Raw genomic sequence first — 18,218 nt, forward strand, 5'->3', positions numbered from 1 at the left:
ACTCACCCCTTACAAATTTCAGATAAAAATGAAGAGCAACTGAATGAGGAGGAACAAGAAGCTTTCTGGGGATGGTAATCGATGAGAAAGACTCAAGAAATCAAGACTTTATTTTCATTTTGTTTAGTTTCCGCAATTGCAACTCTGATGTATTTTAATTATATTATCAATGTAAAGACAATGTTTTATTTGTGAAAAAGACTGGTTATTTGGCATTTCGATACGAGGCTTAATTGTTTTCAAGTAATTGTTAAATAATGCCGATGTCACCTACGTTTCGGACACGGGGCGTGACAGTTGGTCCTTAACTGAAATGATTCAGCTCATAATTGGTCACTGAGTTTCTGACATAACCGATCTTCTCCAATAAGTTAACTGATAAATAGATAAATATTCCATAATAAGTGATGTGGTTGTTAATTACGCATTTAATATATGTATTTCAATGTATACTGTTTTAAATCGTGCCCCACATGGTCCACTTAAATTCTACACACGTACACACGCTGTCATTTAATTTTTCATGGATTGATACGTGTACAAAAATTTGAACAGTCACATACAAACGTACTTATCCCCACCCATTTCAGTTCTTCTTCATATATGCGCAATTTAAACCTACAGAGCAAATCAACATTCTAAGCTTTCTTTCACACAGAAAATCAGCTTTTCAATGGCAAGCCAAGTTCCCCCACACCTGCTGAACGCTATGACCATTGACTTTGATTCAGTCCTGTCTGTTAAGGACGAGGCAATCAAGTCTGTGTTTATCAAGATTGAAGCTGCATGATTGGACATTTCTAGGACTTTCTACCCAAGAAATCTACCCTAAGGAGATTCAAGATCGTTTTGCCAACGGATTCATTTCTGTTGACGGAAATATCACTACTACTATCAACAATCAGCTGCTGATGATAGATGAAGATTCCTTCAGCAACCTCTTTCAGCTGCCAACTGATGGGCTAGCAAACTTCTCTGAGGTCAAATCTTCTGATGTTGAGGATATGCAAACTCTACTGTCGGCTGACGGTCGAAAAATAAAAGTTTCCAATTTAAAGAAGGAACTGAAGCCGGAAATCCAACTGTTGTCAGATATAGTGGCCAAATGGCTTCTAGCAAAGGCATAATCCATTGCTGCACTTACATTGAAAAATACCAAGTCATGACTGCCATCATGACTTGCAAAAGGATGAACTAGAAGGAGATCATATTCACCCTACTGAAGATTATGCTTCAGTCCTCTAAGCAGCCCAAGTGATTTGTCGTACAACTCAAATATCTGTTGAAATTCAAGGGCTTAGTGGCTGACTCATCTGAGCGATCATCTAAATTCAAGATCTTCAAAGCCAAGAGTGTTCAGCTATCGAAGCTCAAGCTGGACATATCTCCTGAGAAATTTGTCAGAGTGAAAAAACAGATTGGGACACAGGGGGCTCCCAAGTCAGTTAAGAAAGACAAAATGGAAACTCAAAAAAAGGCAATCAAACGTAAACTAATTTTCGGTGAGACTGACTCTGAGAAGACCCCGTCTCCCAAGATATCCAAAAAGCACAGGGCTCAGAAGACAAAAACAGTGATGGTTTTGGGTGCCATCCCATGTGAGAGGCTTATTCAATCTGGAGCTGAACAGCCGATCAAGGCTACTACAATAAGAGTGATACCAGTTGGAACGTCAACTGATGATCAAGTTACCTCTAGCTGTTGCTCTCAAGAAGACTATCACCGAATCTGGTGATAAGAAGAAATCTGTTGGAGTTAAGGCTCCACTCTTCACTATCTCTGTCACAACCTCTCTACCAGCTGCAAGACCTAAGGGGGTAGTGATTCGAGAACAAGTTGATTCCACTAGGTCAGGACTGAGCATCTCTCATGTTCTAACTATCTCAAAGGGCAAAGGAAAGATGACTGAAGAGACTAGACCAACCAACATCATTTAAACTTACATTGACCTTATCTGGAAGGAGTTCAATGAATTCTCTGAGGGTAAACTCAAAATTTATGATGAATGGGTGAAATTTAGAATTGTTTTGTTTGTCAGGCAGTTGCAGAAGAAATCAGTTTTAAAGAAGTTCATTGCCTTGGAAACAATTGTTCAAAAACTAGTCAAAACCGCTACAGTGTTTCAAGCACTGGAAAGAAAGAAATATTTCTTTGATCAGATACGGGCAAAGAAGCTAAAACAGATGATTGGTCAGCTACGCCAGAATTATTATCCCACCAGCCTAACTGCTCTTAATGACAAAGCAGTTCATGACCAACTGGACATGGATTTGTTATATCTACAGATGGCGACCAAGAATTGGGAACTAGATCAGGAACTAATCATTCCAGAAGACTCCCAAGAACCTTCATCAGATGAGCTAGCTGATAAATCAGCTCAACCAGAAAAGCCATCCAAGAACCGAGTTACTGACTATGCTGAACAGGTAACTGATCCTTCCTCAAAGGATGCACATCACTCAACTGATGTTCCTCAGTCCTCAACTGCTGGATCTGAACTCGACACGGACGCTGAATTGTCATTGGCAAATATTGATGAAGTCATCGAATCATTTGCCTCTGATATTCAACTAACCTCTACCAAAGTAGTTGAAGAATTGTTCACAACTGAAGAACCAGTTTTCAAGCCCAAGATCAACCAGCTGAAGAGCCAGTTCAGTTGACTTCCACAATTGAACGGGCAGTTTTGACAACTAAAGAAGCAATTCAGTCATCCGCTTTGACTAAAAATATTATATTTGAAGAACTGACAGCTGAACAGCCTTGTATTATTTCAATTGTTCAGACAACTGAAGCATCGGCTGAGCAACTAGTTCAAGAGTCAGCTGCTATTTCAACTGATGTTCAACCTGAAGCACCTTCGGACTCTTCTGCTGATCCAACTTCTTCTCCACAGCCTCAACAGGCAGCTCTACCAGAAGATATCTCTGAAATGGTCAATCCTTCAATTGAAAAAACTGATGGGGCCCTGGTGATCTTCAATAAAGCAAGAACCAGAAGCTTCTGGAGCCATGTCTCCTAGCATATCAATAGAAAATGAATCCTTGTTTGAAGAAATTCAGGCTATTCAAACCAATCTCGTTGGTTTAATGACTGTCATTTAAAATATCAAATCAACCCAATTTTTGCACACTATGAGGTTTGATTCTATAAAGGACAATACCATGAGAAAATTGCAGCAAATTCAAAAGGACGTCACTTCATTATTCTTTCAAATGGACGAACTTCGGAAAGAAAGAGTGTCAGCTGAAGCTCATTTCCAGACTCAAGCTTTGGTTATAAGACGCCTTGACTTTCTGGGATGCACTATGTCCAAAAGAATGGATTTACTGCGAGATATACTAACGAATGTGGTGTCTAATCTCTCCTCAGATGTGCGGATTTTATTGAAAAAGGTTGATGGGTTTGACAAAAATGGGGAATAACAAGAAGAAGGAAAGGATCAACCAGAGAAATCTTCGAAGACTATCAAGAATAAATAGAAGATTATTTTATTCAGATTATTTCATTCCTTCATTTTTTATTCTTTGTACGAATTTGTACATTGAAAGAGTTATTTTATCTACAATGAGTTCAGTTGATAAGTATCGGTTCTTAATTTCCAAGTTTTGTCAAACATCTAAAAAGGAAAAATTATTGGAAACTGAATTTCGGATGTTTGACAAACTGAGCGTCTAACTGATCTAAAAAGAATGATAACTGATCTAAAACATGTTGCCATTAACTGAAGAAAAACAATCAGACTTTCGAAGGCAACTGAACCAGCAACTGAACTAAGTAGACAACAGACTGATTAGTTGGAACTGATCAGTTACTACAAATAGTTGTGAGCTTCTCAACTACATTATATTAGCTGATCCCTCAACTAAACATGTCATCAGTTAAGACATTCAACCAAAAAAATCTGACTGCAACAAGTAGTGGGATTGCCACATTACAAAAAAGCTGCAGTGTACGATTGTCAGAAAAATGTTGCCGTGGCATGTAACGGATAGAAAGGTTCAAATTATATTTAATATTACCGTTAGAGGTAAGCCTATAAATAGCAGAGAAGATAAACTGAAGAATAGCTCAAAATATTTTGAATCTCTCGAACTACTGAATCATTGAACATCTGAATTCTTGAGCACTCGAAATCTATTCAGTTACTCTGCTTAAATTTTTGTAAACAGAAAAGCTCGTACTTATTGTATACATTCATAGCTGCTAGGCTATAATTCGAGCTTTCAACACAAACGGTATTACACGATCTAGAAGAGATCAGTTGTGTTAGATTTATTCAGTTCTATTGAGTTCTGAAAACTACTTTGTAACTAAGAGTTTCAATTTGGCATTGTTAAGTCCAAAACTGAAGTGGGTCTGTACAAGTGTTTGTATCAATCAATTTCTTTTAGTGTATATCATATCCTTGAAATAAAAGGGGTGACGTAGGAGTGTTTGAAATCTCCAAACATCCATAAAATCATGTGTCCTATTATTTCAGTTTCTATTCTATCTATCAGTCAGTTTATTTCCGCACAACTATTTGTTAACTGATTGATATTGACTTACAAGATTCTTGAGTATCAGTTTATCACTAAACTGATTCACAAGATTTCTTCTCATCCCTGAACCTTTTTTCTGTGCTCGAAGGGGTTTTTACCCTTCTCTACTGATCTCTTACTGTCCTTTTTGGGCTTTGCACATTCAGAGATAAAATGATTGGTCTTTCCAGAGTTGAAGCACGCATTAGATTCCTCCTTGGGTTTATTTCTATGATAGTTCTTTGAAAGGAGCCTTTATTCTTCCTTATGAAATTTTCAAATTTTCTTACGAACAATGACATTGCATCATTTCTTAACTTCTATGCTGACTTTTCAATTGAAATTGATGGTTCCAGTTTCATTGCGCTTAGATCAGTTGTAACTGGTGGAACAGTTGGCTCGCCTTCTCTGGTTTGCATATCAAATTCGTAGGCTTTCAGATCTACAAACAGATCATGTAATTCCACCTTATTCAAATCCTTAGATTCTCTCATGGCCATGGTTTTAACATCCAACTGCTTGGGAAGGCCACGTATAACTTTCAGGGAAATCTCTTTATTTGAGTGCACTCTTTCAAGTGCATTCAGCTCATTTACTATGCTACTGACTCTTTCATCAAAGTCATTCATCGATTCTCCTGCTTTCACTTTGATATTGTCTGAAACATTCACTACTCGTTTTCTTTAAAATGTACTAGTACGTTTTTTTAAACCTTCTGCCGAACATATGCTCTTACACACACACACACACACATATATATGTGTGTGTGTGTGTGTTTTGACTATTTAAAAATAACTCACCAACTAATTATTTAAAAACCCAAAACGTAGTGCAGATCAAAAATGATAAATCGTTAGCCAAACCTAAATCTAGCGTCTTCAAAATAAAACACAAGCATCTTAATCCCTCAAAATATCTCAAAAGCATCATAATTTATAAAATCTTTAAAGTAAACTTAAATCATAAACGTAATTTTGCAGAAAACTTGTAAGGCCCGAGATTTGATTTCGGTGATTTGAGATTAATTATCGACAAATTAATACAATTATGAAAGATCGCTCCGAAACTTGAATTGAGTAGCATGTGATATCACGTGAAGTGCTGATTGTGTGTGACCAGAAGGTCTCGCGCATATGCGCGGGAAGTGTGCGCGCATATGCGCGAGCCATGCGAGAAGCCAAAGGGAAATCCGGAGGAGTTGGCGCATATGCGCGGTTCAACGACACGCACATGCGCGTGGAAGGCAGAGATTTCGGCGCTTATGCGCGGGCTAGAGTAGCGCATATGCGCGAGTAGCAAAATAGCAACAAGCGCTGGACCGAACTTCCGGCGCATATGCGCGGACTTCGGGCGCGCATATGCGCGCGGCACGCAGGATGAAAATAAGCCACGTTGTTATACACGTTCGAGATATATATATATATATATATATATATATATATATATGTTACAATTCAGAACAATACAGCAAGAAAGGAAATCGAAAGGAAACGCTGGAACAATTCTCAATCCTTGAATCGTAGATTTACGATTGTGCAAAATCCGACCATTAGATGTTGAATCTGACTGCAGTATTGTGTTCCTATCGACGCAGGCTCCAATTGGACGTAAGTTTTGTTACGTTTAGATACGATTTGAAATTATGATATTGTCATAATCGAATATGAATCAGATATGATGTTTCTGATACAGTAGACATCGTATATTTGAAGTCAGATTAAAGAACATATTGTTTATGTAATTGTTATGATTTTCGGAGTTGATTTGATTGAGATTCGATATCAGATTTGTATTGTTATTGAGATTATGAGTTGTACCAATATTGATTACGAATTCTGGTATTATATCTGTGATGTTGAGATTGACGGGGTTATCGAGACTGTATTGTTATGTCGTCGAAACATCAGTAGATTGATATTGATCAGATTTACGATTGATTGAGATTGTATTGTTGTACTGTATGTCGATTGACATTGATCAGATTGTATTTTGATTTGAGAATTGATCAGAACAGGTTCTGAATTGAGTTATATATTGATATTGTGCATGTTCGATATTGTCATTGCCAGATTGGTTATGGACAGAGTTGAATTCGAGACTTCGTCTTCGTCAGACCGAGAAGAGAAAGGTATAAATTAATGTTGAGTTGGGATTGCACAACTCGAGTGAGGTTTGACTCGAGTTTCCCTAAATCACATACTTTATTTTATTGCATTTTCATTTGCAATTGAATGCGATTGATATCTTTGGTCTATGGATTTATAGACAATGTATGTCTTGAGTCATAGGCTGATGTGCCTAGCTTTAGACATTTGATCTTGTGACAGAAGGGCCGGATAGTGAGGACTCGTCACTGGCCCATTGCACTTTGTCGCAGGATAGTGTATTGGTGAAAATGCCAAAGTCTGTGACGGATAGGTCAAGACACCAGACGTTTGGCTATATCGGAGTGGATAGAATCGGAGTTTCTTTTATTACTGGTGTTCGATATGGAAAGAGCCAAAGTCCATGAATAAGAACATACCACCACCCCGATCGGGAGTCTAGGTCGGTGTATGTTCTTATTCCGATCGGGATCCCTATATTAGGACTGAGTCGATTCTGAGTCTGAGAATCACGGAGAGTGATACATTGCTTGATATTGAATTATGTTCCTGATGATGGTACATTTTAGAATATGAGTTATTCTTGATATTGATTCATGTTTAGGATTATAGTACATGTGATGAATATCTGATTCATGTTTCTGATTTTGATACATGTTAGGAATATCTGTTATATGATTTTGTATTGTTTTTATAATTGCATGTATATATGGTTTATACTGAGAATATAATTCGCACCGGAGTTATCCGGCTGTTGTCTTGTTTGTATGTGTGCATGACAAGAGGTGGCACAGGATCAGGGTCAAGAAGAGAACGAGGCTGGACTAGATAGCGTGGAGATCCGGGCTCAGAAGTAAATTAGGATTCAGTACGGATATGTATTTGAACCTAGTTGAATTCTCATAGACAATACAAGAATTGTATAAATATGTATTTCGAATTGATTTACATTACGTTTCCGCTTTTTATTTAAAAAAAAAAAAATTTGACCTTGTTTATCATAATTGATTGATTAATTCTAAGAATGATTAGAATTTAATTAGCGTCCGGATCCCCACAACAGGTGGTATCAGAGCATTAGGTTCCAAAACAGTAGGTTCTAGAACTGTAGGTTCTTGAAACTAAGATAGAAACTACTGAGCGGGGTAGAATGTGTTTTCTTTCCTTGCATTTGATTGCTAGCATGTGATTTATTATAATGTTCAATTAATTGTGTGTGCTAGCATGATATTATGTGTTATTGTTTTTAAATACATGTTACCTGAATATCTGAGTTGATTTGGTAATATGTCTGATTTGAAAATGAATCAGAACCAATTCTTGATTAGAAGGTAAGCTGATCAGAAAGGGACTGTGATTGCTTTTCTCATGTGATACTAACTCTTGTGGTAATCAGATATACCTCCTCATAGAATTCCAGAAAGAAGTAGTACTTCGACTGATCAGATAGATGTGTCAGAAACTTAGATGGAAATACAGTTGTAACAGTTTCAGTCATTTCAACCGCCGATTCTGAGAGGTACTGAGACATCTGATGATTGTGAGAATTGGTTGGATGATATAGAGATATTGTTTGATTCACTCAAGTATCCAGACGAACGGAGAATTAAACTAGTGCCCAACCAGTTACTCGACGTAGCAAGGAGTTGGTGGATTACAACCAAAATAGTGATAGAACAACCTGGTATGGTAATTACGTGGGAAATCTTTAGAGCTGAATTCTATCGCAGAGTTTGAGAATTTGAAACAGGGCCAACTGAATATTGAAGAATATGTTGCTAAATTCTCTACTTTATTACGTTTTGCTCCTCTTATAGCTGGGAATGATGAAGCTGTAGCGGATCAGTTCATCAACGGATTGAATGTTGAGATATCTTCCTTGGTAAAGGTAGAGCGACCCCAGCATTTTGGTGATGCTTTGAATAAAGCAAAGAGAGCTGAGGCAAGTCTGAGTCGACAACGAGGGAGGTTGGATGTGATCCGACCCCAGACACGGCAATCCCCTCTCAGATTTGACAGTGGCAGTACGAGTGGAAGCCAGATTTGTTGAAAGCTCGAAAGAAACAGTTTAAGAAATTAGGGAGCGGACCGAGCGGTTCATCTAACTCCAGTGGTTCTAGCCCGAGTTATACTGGAGTTTATTGCAGCACCTACAGAGGGAGACATTCCACTTAGCAATGCCAAGGAGTCTTTGGTAGTTGCCGTATTTGCCGACAGACGGGACATTTTGCGAGAGTATGTCCACAGATAGATTCCCGAAGATTCCCGGGAGCAGAAGTGTCTGGTGGTAGTGACCGAGGAACAGATCCAGGATGCACTTGATGATGTAGTGACAGGTATCTGTTCTTTTATGATTTTGTTCCATATGTATTGGGAGATTCTCGTACATCCACACATGATTTTGTATGAATTGAATTGACATATGCTTTATTATGTTGGGTCTGTATGTGCTGTAGTATTGAGTTCTTTATCTTTTGGGGGAAAGATTGATATCAGGGAATTATGTAAATATCGTATACTGCTGTAGGATAAGAATGAGATCGAGGTAGACTTTGTGTACTTGTGTTGTCTGATTTTAATTGCCTGATTGATATTGTTATGCTGACCAAATATAGAAGTATGGTAGATTCTTGCCAGGAGATGGTAAGAATCGGACCTGAAGTGGCCGAAGAATGAATAATGTACGGTAATGATTCTTGATTTGAATTCCTTTGATATCCGTATTACCTATGACTCGATGATAATCGAAAGGAATGGAGAGATTCCTTATGTATTCAGTTGATTACTGAAACTAAGCGTATCATGAACTGATTTGATAGTAGCAGGAGAATTGCTAAAGTCTTCCCAGAGGAGATTTCAGGTTGCCTTATACCAGGAAGATTGAGTTCAGCCTTGAGGTGGTAACAGGTACTGGTTCTTACATTTAGAACTCTGTACAGGACAACACAGATGGAATTGAATTATTAGTTAGAAGATTTACTGCCTGAGAGTTAGAATTACATCTGATTCAGTGTTTCTCTTTGAGATACTTCAGTTCTGATTATGGGTTAATGAATCCTGTATTCAGAGTTATTCTGATGATTTTATGCCGTTTATCTATAATATTTTGATATACTTGTGGCATATGACTGACTGAATTGAATACCTTGTATTGAATGATCTGAGAACTGAAATTGTTGTATACAGAAATTGTTCAGATATGAGTTTTGACTGAAACAGATTGTAATGGTGGTATGTAATATCCGATTATAGTATACCGATTGATCTTTACACAGTTGAGACCGTGATCAGTGACTGAGAACGACATCGATGGCAGAAAAATCAGGAATTCATATTTGTCTGCGGTTAGCAAATTATGATATGTGACTGCTGTTGTGAAATTGCTTGAGAATTGTTATTGTTCTAAAACCGTATTAAAGACAGATTATATTGTTTGGGGGGCATTACATTCGAAGAGGATATAGCAGTTGATCTAAACAACGTCGAAAATGTAAAACAGATTATTGGGAACCGTTGAGAGTATATACATCTCAAGCCGAATCAGAGCTAAACTCGCGAACTAAAGCAGTTCAGCAGTTTGATCAGAATGTTCAGAACTCGGTTTCGATAATCAGAACAGGGTGTCGACCAGAATATCAGGTAGGTGCTACTGTATTGTATGTGAATAACCGACTTGTTTGTGCCGAGTATTTCGAATCTGAAACGACAGGTATGATCAGAAATGCTCTATCTTTGAATCAACATTTATTCTGATGATAGAAAAATGTATACTGACTTGAACTGACTGATGTTAGGGAAACAGATGAAATCAGTTGTAGCAGAATTTGTACTGAAATGTCTAAATTGCCGACAGGGGAAAACAGGAGATTGGCTATATCGATTATCAATTCTTGAATAGAAATGGGAGTACATTTCTATAAATTTCATAATGAAACCACCGAAATCTTTTCAAGATTGTGATGCGATGTGATTGTTGTTAATAGATTGCGTGAATTTGCATATATTATTTGTACATGAAGACTTACGGATATGACCAGTCTATGGAGATTTATGTCAGAAAAGATAATAGATTGTACTTAATGCCAAAGTTAATTATATCAGACTGTGATTTTCATTGATTTTTTACTTTTGGTAGAGTATACAATAAACTCTTTCACTTATCGTCTATAGATCAACAGATAGTTGGAGCAACTATCCTGAAACTGGAGGATATCCAGGAACTGTAGTGCTGGATTTTAGCACTAGTTGATACGATGTGTTGTCACTTGGTGAATGATTGCACGAAAATAGCTATCAGATGAGTATTGAAATAGCTTCCGTCCAGGTATGGTACAGTGAGAACTGCAAATTTCCGTTTTATAGGAATAATATCTCGATGATACCTGATATTGGATCTGATAGGATTAGAGATATGACGAAGAAAATGAAGACAGCTCAGAATGAATAGACTGAATATGTCAACGTCGGACGATGAATGTTGATATTTGAAGCTGAGGGCTTGAACATAACCTTGATTTGAAATTATCAGATTTAATAGAAGATGAGAGTGTTGATTTGTTATGAACTGTTAATTGGTATATACGGATGTTGTATAGCCAATATTATGAGATTAATTCTGTCAGAGCTATTTCGAGTGGTATTATGAGATTATACTTCTTGAATGATTATTCCAGATTGAAATCAGAAATCTGTGAACGAAAGCTATTTCAAAATGAAGACTATTCCGTTGTAGAAAGTACAATAAATTCATCTAGGTATCGAAGAGGTTACCTGGAAGATTGAGTCTGATATAAGGTTGTTACATTCAGAGTCATTACGCGGAGATGGATTTTATGAATGATTCTGTTATACATTTTTTTCCTTATCGGACTTGCTAACTGATTTGATTGCCTATGATTTCGGAATGGATTGCCTGTGATTTCGAGGACAAAATCGTATCTTAGGGAGGGAGAAATATAAGGCCTGAGATTTGATTTCGGTGATTTGAGATTAATTATCGACAAATTAATACAATTATGAAAGATCGCTCTGAGACTTTAATTGAGTAACATGTGATATCACGTGAAGTGCTGATTGTGTGTGACCAGAAGGTCTCGCGCATATGCGCGGGAAGTGTGCGCGCATATGCGCGAGCCATGCGAGAAGCCAAAGGGAAATCCGAAGGAGTTGGCGCATATGCGCGGTTCAACGACGCGCACATGCGCGTGGTAGGCAGAGAGTTCGGCGCATATGCGCGGGCTAGAGTAGCGCATATGCGCGAGTAGCAAAATAGCAACAAGCGCTGGACCGAACTTCCGGCGCATATGCGCGGACTTCGGGCGCGCATATGCGCGCGGCATGCAGGATGAAAATAAGCCACATTGTTATACACGTTCGAGATATATATATATATATATATATATATATATATATATATATATGTTACAATTCAGAACAATACAGCAAGAAAGGAAATCGAAAGGAAACGCTGGAAGAATTCTCAATCCTTGAATCGTAGATTTACGATTGTGCAAAATCCGACCATTAGATGTTGAATCTGACTGCAGTATTGTGTTCCTATCGACGCAGGCTCCAATTGGACGTAAGTTTTGTTACGTTTAGATACGATTTGAAATTATGATATTGTCAGAATCGAATATGAATCAGATATGATGTTTCTGATACAGTAGAATCGTATATTTGAAGTCAGATTCAAGAACAGACTGTTTATGTAATTGTTATGATTTTCGGAGTTGATTTGATTGAGATTCGATATCAGATTTGTATTGTTATTGAGATTATGAGTTGTACCAATATTGATTACGAGTTCTGGTATTATATCTGTGATGTTGAGATTGACGGGGTTATCGAGACTGTATTGTTATGCCTTCGAAACATCAGTAGATTGATATTGATCAGATTTACGATTGATTGAGATTGTATTGTTGTACTGTATGTTGATTGACATTGATCAGATTGTATTTTGATTTGAGTATTGATCAGAACAGGTTCTGAATTGAGTTATATATTGATATTGTGCATGTTCGATATTGTCATTGCCAGATTGGGTATGGACAGAGTTGAATTCGAGACTTCGTCTTCGTCAGACCGAGAAGAGAAAGGTATAAATTAATGTTGAGTTGGGATTGCACAACTCGAGTGAGGTTTGACTCGAGTTTTCCTAAATCACATACTTTATTTTATTGCATTGTTATTTGCAATTGAATATGATTGATATCTTTGGTCTTTGGATTTATACACAATGTATGTCTTGAGTCATAGGCGGATGTGCTTAGCTGTAGACATTTGATCTTGTGACAGAAGGGCCGGATAGTGAGGACTCGTCACTAGCCCATTTCACTTTGTCGCAGGATAGTGTATTGGTGAAAATGCCAAAGTCTGTGACGGATAGGTCAAGACACCGGACGTTTGGCTATATCGGAGTGGATAGAATCGGAGTTTCTTTTATTACTGGTGTTCGATATGGAAAGAGCCAAAGTCCGTGAATAAGAACATACCACCACCCCGATCGGGAGTCTAGGTGGGTGTATGTTCTTATTCCGATCGGGATCCCTAGATTAGGACTGAGTCGAGTCTGAGTCTGAGAATCACGGAGAGTGATTCATTGCTTGATATTGAATAATGTTCCTGATGATGGTACATGTTTAGAATATGAGTTATTCTTGATATTGATTCATGTTTAGGATTATAATACATGTGATGAATATCTGATTCATGTTTCTGATTTTGATACATGTTAGGAATATCTGTTATATGATTTTGTATTGTTTTTATGATTGCATGTATACATGGTTTATACTGAGAATATAATTCTCACCAGAGTTATCCGGCTGTTGTCTTGTTTGTATGTGTGCATGACAACAGGTGGCACAGGATCAGGGTCAAGAAGAGAACGAGGCTGGACTAGATAGCGTGGAGATCCGGGCTCAGAAGTAAATTAGGATTCAGTACGGATATGTAGTTGAACCTAGTTGAATTCTCATAGACAATACAAGATTTGTATAAATATGTATTTCGAATTGATTTACATTACGTTTCCGTTTTGTATTTTAAAAAAAAAATTAGACCTTGTTTATCATAATTGATTGATTAATTCTAAGAATGATTAGAATTTAATTAGCGTCCGGGTCCCCACAAAACTAGTGACGGTCTACCTTCAGTCCAGCTAGTTCAACCATCAAGTCCTCCATCAAAATCATGCTCACATGCATCAATCCCATCTACTGAGTCTATTGACTAAGTGAACCTTAACCATGATAGCAAGTAATATATATATATTCACATGCAACCGTGAAAATACTTTTACTAAAATAACTTTTCATGGACATGCATAACTAAACATTTTTCCTTTCATCATATACTTTTTTCCTTTTCGTCATATACGTATATGTTTCCCTTTTTATTGAATTTGGATCGTTAATTGTGACTTTCGTATGAGCTGTAAGTCGATGGATCCATCTACGTATAACCACGGTACCAGGCAGCGGGGACATCAGCGACACTCTCACCCGTGAACTGAGCCTTGGCCTTACATATCATCATATCATGTATCATCGTATTTTTAAACCAAGTATGCAACACGTCTTTTAGCATTAATGTTTCATCATAAAATTCCGCAGACATTTGAAATAAACATTTTAACATTTATTACAGCATTCAGGGCACTACCAGTATGTCTACTATTTTTCAGGTGTAAAATAACTGTTTTGCCCCTAAAACCCTAACTTTCTCATTTATCCTTACACCTTAAAACGACGGCCCAAATCCATCCAAACTTAACATGACACCTTATAATACACTCGTAGATATTCCTAGATGTAAACTTGTGTCCCTCGACTAATTTCCCGATTCGTATTTAAAACATAGACGTACATCCCGATTTTGACCCAAATTAACTCGAAACTTAACCAAAACTTGAACCATGACTTAATAACATCTAACCATACCCTATACAACACAAATCAAGTCAATTAACACCCTTTAACAAACCTAACAGCCTATTGAATTTCTCAGCACTAATTTATCAAACCCAAGCCCTAACCAACCCTCATGTCCTTCGATCCTAGCCCTCATCCAACCAGCCTAGACCCTATCCAACCTTCCTCAGACCATGACCGACCCCTAGAGACCCTATTTTACCAACTCTACAACATCTAGCGCTTGCAGCCACCAAGCCGTCCCCTAAAGCCATGCGCACAACCTCCCTTTGCCCTACGGCCCATCCTCCTTGCACCAGCCTTCCTTGCAGCGACTAGGACCATCATGCAACCTTCTTATGACCCCTAGACACAACCCTTAACCATGACCGAGTCCCCCCTTCGAGTAATCTCAAGCCGAAAACCCTAGGACACTAGAATCTCATATTTTTGTTCAGCCTTGTTACCCTCCATGTCCATCCCTAAAGCAGCCTTGTATAGGCCCCTAAACCCTTTGAAATTCCTACCTTTTAAGAGCCCTACCACGGAATCCCCTTTGTGCATCATAACCATAAGTTTTAGATCATAAAAACACAAGTTTTGTGCATGACTTGTCATAAAAACAGAAATACAAGAAGTTCGTCATATTTTTCATGCAAGGATAATTAAATACACATAATATGGTATGAAAGATGATTGAAGAAAGATTAAGGCGTGCTTTTGCGTATATTATGTATGAAAATGAACTTGAGATGCGAGGGATGTTGACGGAGAGGGCTTTGCTGAAATTCTCTTCAAATTTTGTGATTTTTCCTTCTCAAAATTTCATGTGATGTGTGTGTGGTTGAGTGCTAATGGAGAGTCCTGGTTTTCTAGGGGTGAGCGTGTGTTTGAGAGATTTGAAAGAGCTTGGAAGCTTGGTTATTTGATATAAAATACTATGGTAACATGTTAGGCTCAATAACCTAGTATAATAGGCTCATTAGATGGTAATTAAAATATTTTGTTTAGGTTTCTTTTCGAAAATAATAACCGCGCCTCCAAAAAAGTCCCTAATTTTGTCAAAAATTGATTGCCGGTTTAAAATACGTATGACTCGGTGCGTAAAAACACCTCAAAAGTTGTCATTTTCGAAAATACCAATTATACCATACATTAAATAATTAAAAATAATCATTCAATAAAAATATTTTCCCTTATATGGTCTACGGTCTCCGTTCCTTGATCGAATCTCGAATAACCTTTAAAACATATTTTTATGCATTCTAATATAAAACCCTATTTTTAAACATGTAAACATACACACCATAATTAATTCATGCCATTAAAACCATTTACTTAGTCATTTTCCATTTTTCCTAAATTTGCATACAGTTGGATTAAATTATCGTATTTTGAACTTTACATTGTCAAATTTCTGAACGGCAACTGACAACTTATTTTCCTTTATTTACTCATTTCTTTCGCACAACTGAATCAGCTTCTCCCAGATTTTTCTATCTGATTTACACGTTTTGATTTTGCTTAAAGTATTTTGTTCCAGAGTTTTATACAAGATGTCCTTGGTGTTGGGTTTTGTGTCCAGAAACAAATGATTTTTTAATTAATGTGAGAAATATTTCAATATTATTTTTGCATGCATGTTATTTGATGTTTTATAAATATTTGGAATCCCAAGATTATTATTATGTGATTTTAAATATTTGTATATAAGTGTTATATACATGAAGATAATATTTAAAATATAATGATTTAAATTTGTCCGCAATTAGAAATTAAAGTTGGGATCTTTAATTTAAAATTGTTAGCGTAGTTCATTTTAGAATGATCTTATCCGGATTATTATTAATGGGATTATTATGAAAATACTTTATATAATTTGATTATATAGGATTGGAGCATGATTAATTTTGAATCTCTTTAAATTTTCGTATCTCTTTGAGATCTCAGTATTAATCAATGATGGTCATATATGAGTCGATCTTAATTCTGAGTAATTAATAAACTCCTATTTATGATATTGTGTTTTTTGACATATCGAGTAATGACACAAATTATATGGTGTCAAAGTTCTTGATACATTGGAAATACAATAAAATAAATAGCTGGGAATATTAATATACAAGACGAAATCCATTCCTTCGTAAAAAGAAGATAAATAAATGGTTCCCTTAAGTGTTGATTCGGTACTTGAATAATAAGAGCGCTTAATTTATTATTAGATCATAAACATATTATTCATTAGAGAATCAATGGGACTTAAGGAAAAAGATATAATTAAAGAGGTTAAGCGGAAATTACCTAACTTTAATTATGGACAATTTATGGAAAATTGATTCACATGTAGTGACTATATCAATTGACTATTCATTTTTGTTGAGTAATTTTATATCTATTTTTTAAAGAGTGCAATTCCAAGTTTATAGTGGAATAACTTTGGAATTAATAAAATTAATATATGTAAATTAAAGAGTTTAATTTATTATCAATTTTATTGGAGCTTGAAATTATAGGTCCATAGTTCCCCATGCCATCTCCGATTTACTTCAAATACTCATGATAAATAATATATTTATCAACTTAAAAATTTGAATTTTAAGTCATTGCTCAATTTCAATTTTGGAAAATCGTAAAGAAATTTTTTTCTTTTGCGATACCTTTATCTCATCTCAATCAATTAATTTTGAATTAATTGTCAAACAATAATTTGTGATAGAGATCACAAAAGGATATACATTCTTAATATTTAATTTTTAATTATTAATATCAATTATTTTCTCTTTGAAATATTTATTAGATAAATATTTTAGAAACTATTTTTGAATTACGATGGAGATGAGATCTTCTTCACGATTTATGGTGATCCTTGTGATATATATATATATATATATATATATATATATATATATATATATATATATATATATATATATATATATATATATATATATATATATATATATATATATATATATAAAAGATCTCCTCCACTTCAATCACGTTAGTCACTTCTCTCATTTGAGGGAAGTGATATCAAATTTAAAAAGTTGTTTCCATATCATATATAGAAGATATGATTTTGGGATGGGATATCTTAACAAATTGAGAGATAATGTACACAATAATATTTTTCTTTTTATTTTTCTCAATGGTTGAGTTATAAATAGAGAAATATATCAGTGTACGTAAGATACAGAAAGCGAGAAACATAAAAAAGGAAGAGCAATATTTTGGTGATGCCCACACGTCAGTTCGTTGGTTCGAGAGAGTAGGCGTGGAAGAATTACGGTGTCTTAACTCAAAGTTTTTCAACTTCATTCAACAAAGGTATATTCTATATCTTGTCGATTATTTATTATATTAATATAGATATTGATCGTTTAACATTTTGGTGGAAAATTTTGTTTTATACGATTCGATCTATGCCAAGCTTCCGCAAAATATAATTTTTTTTTTTTGAAATTCGGTTTGAGAAACCAACACTTGGCCACATTGTCCAAATTAGCTTTTCTTTTGTCTTCTGAGGTCCACTCATCTCATGACTTCTCTATCTCATATGGTGCTCCATCAATCATAGCAACAATTCTACTGGCTTTCATGATTTTCATTGGTCCATCTGTGTTGACATACCACATGTCATCCTCTTGAACAGCTAGATGATCATGCATTCTTAT

Source organism: Primulina eburnea, chromosome 2, assembly GCF_022965805.1.
Source record: "Primulina eburnea isolate SZY01 chromosome 2, ASM2296580v1, whole genome shotgun sequence".
Lineage (NCBI taxonomy): Eukaryota > Viridiplantae > Streptophyta > Magnoliopsida > Lamiales > Gesneriaceae > Primulina > Primulina eburnea.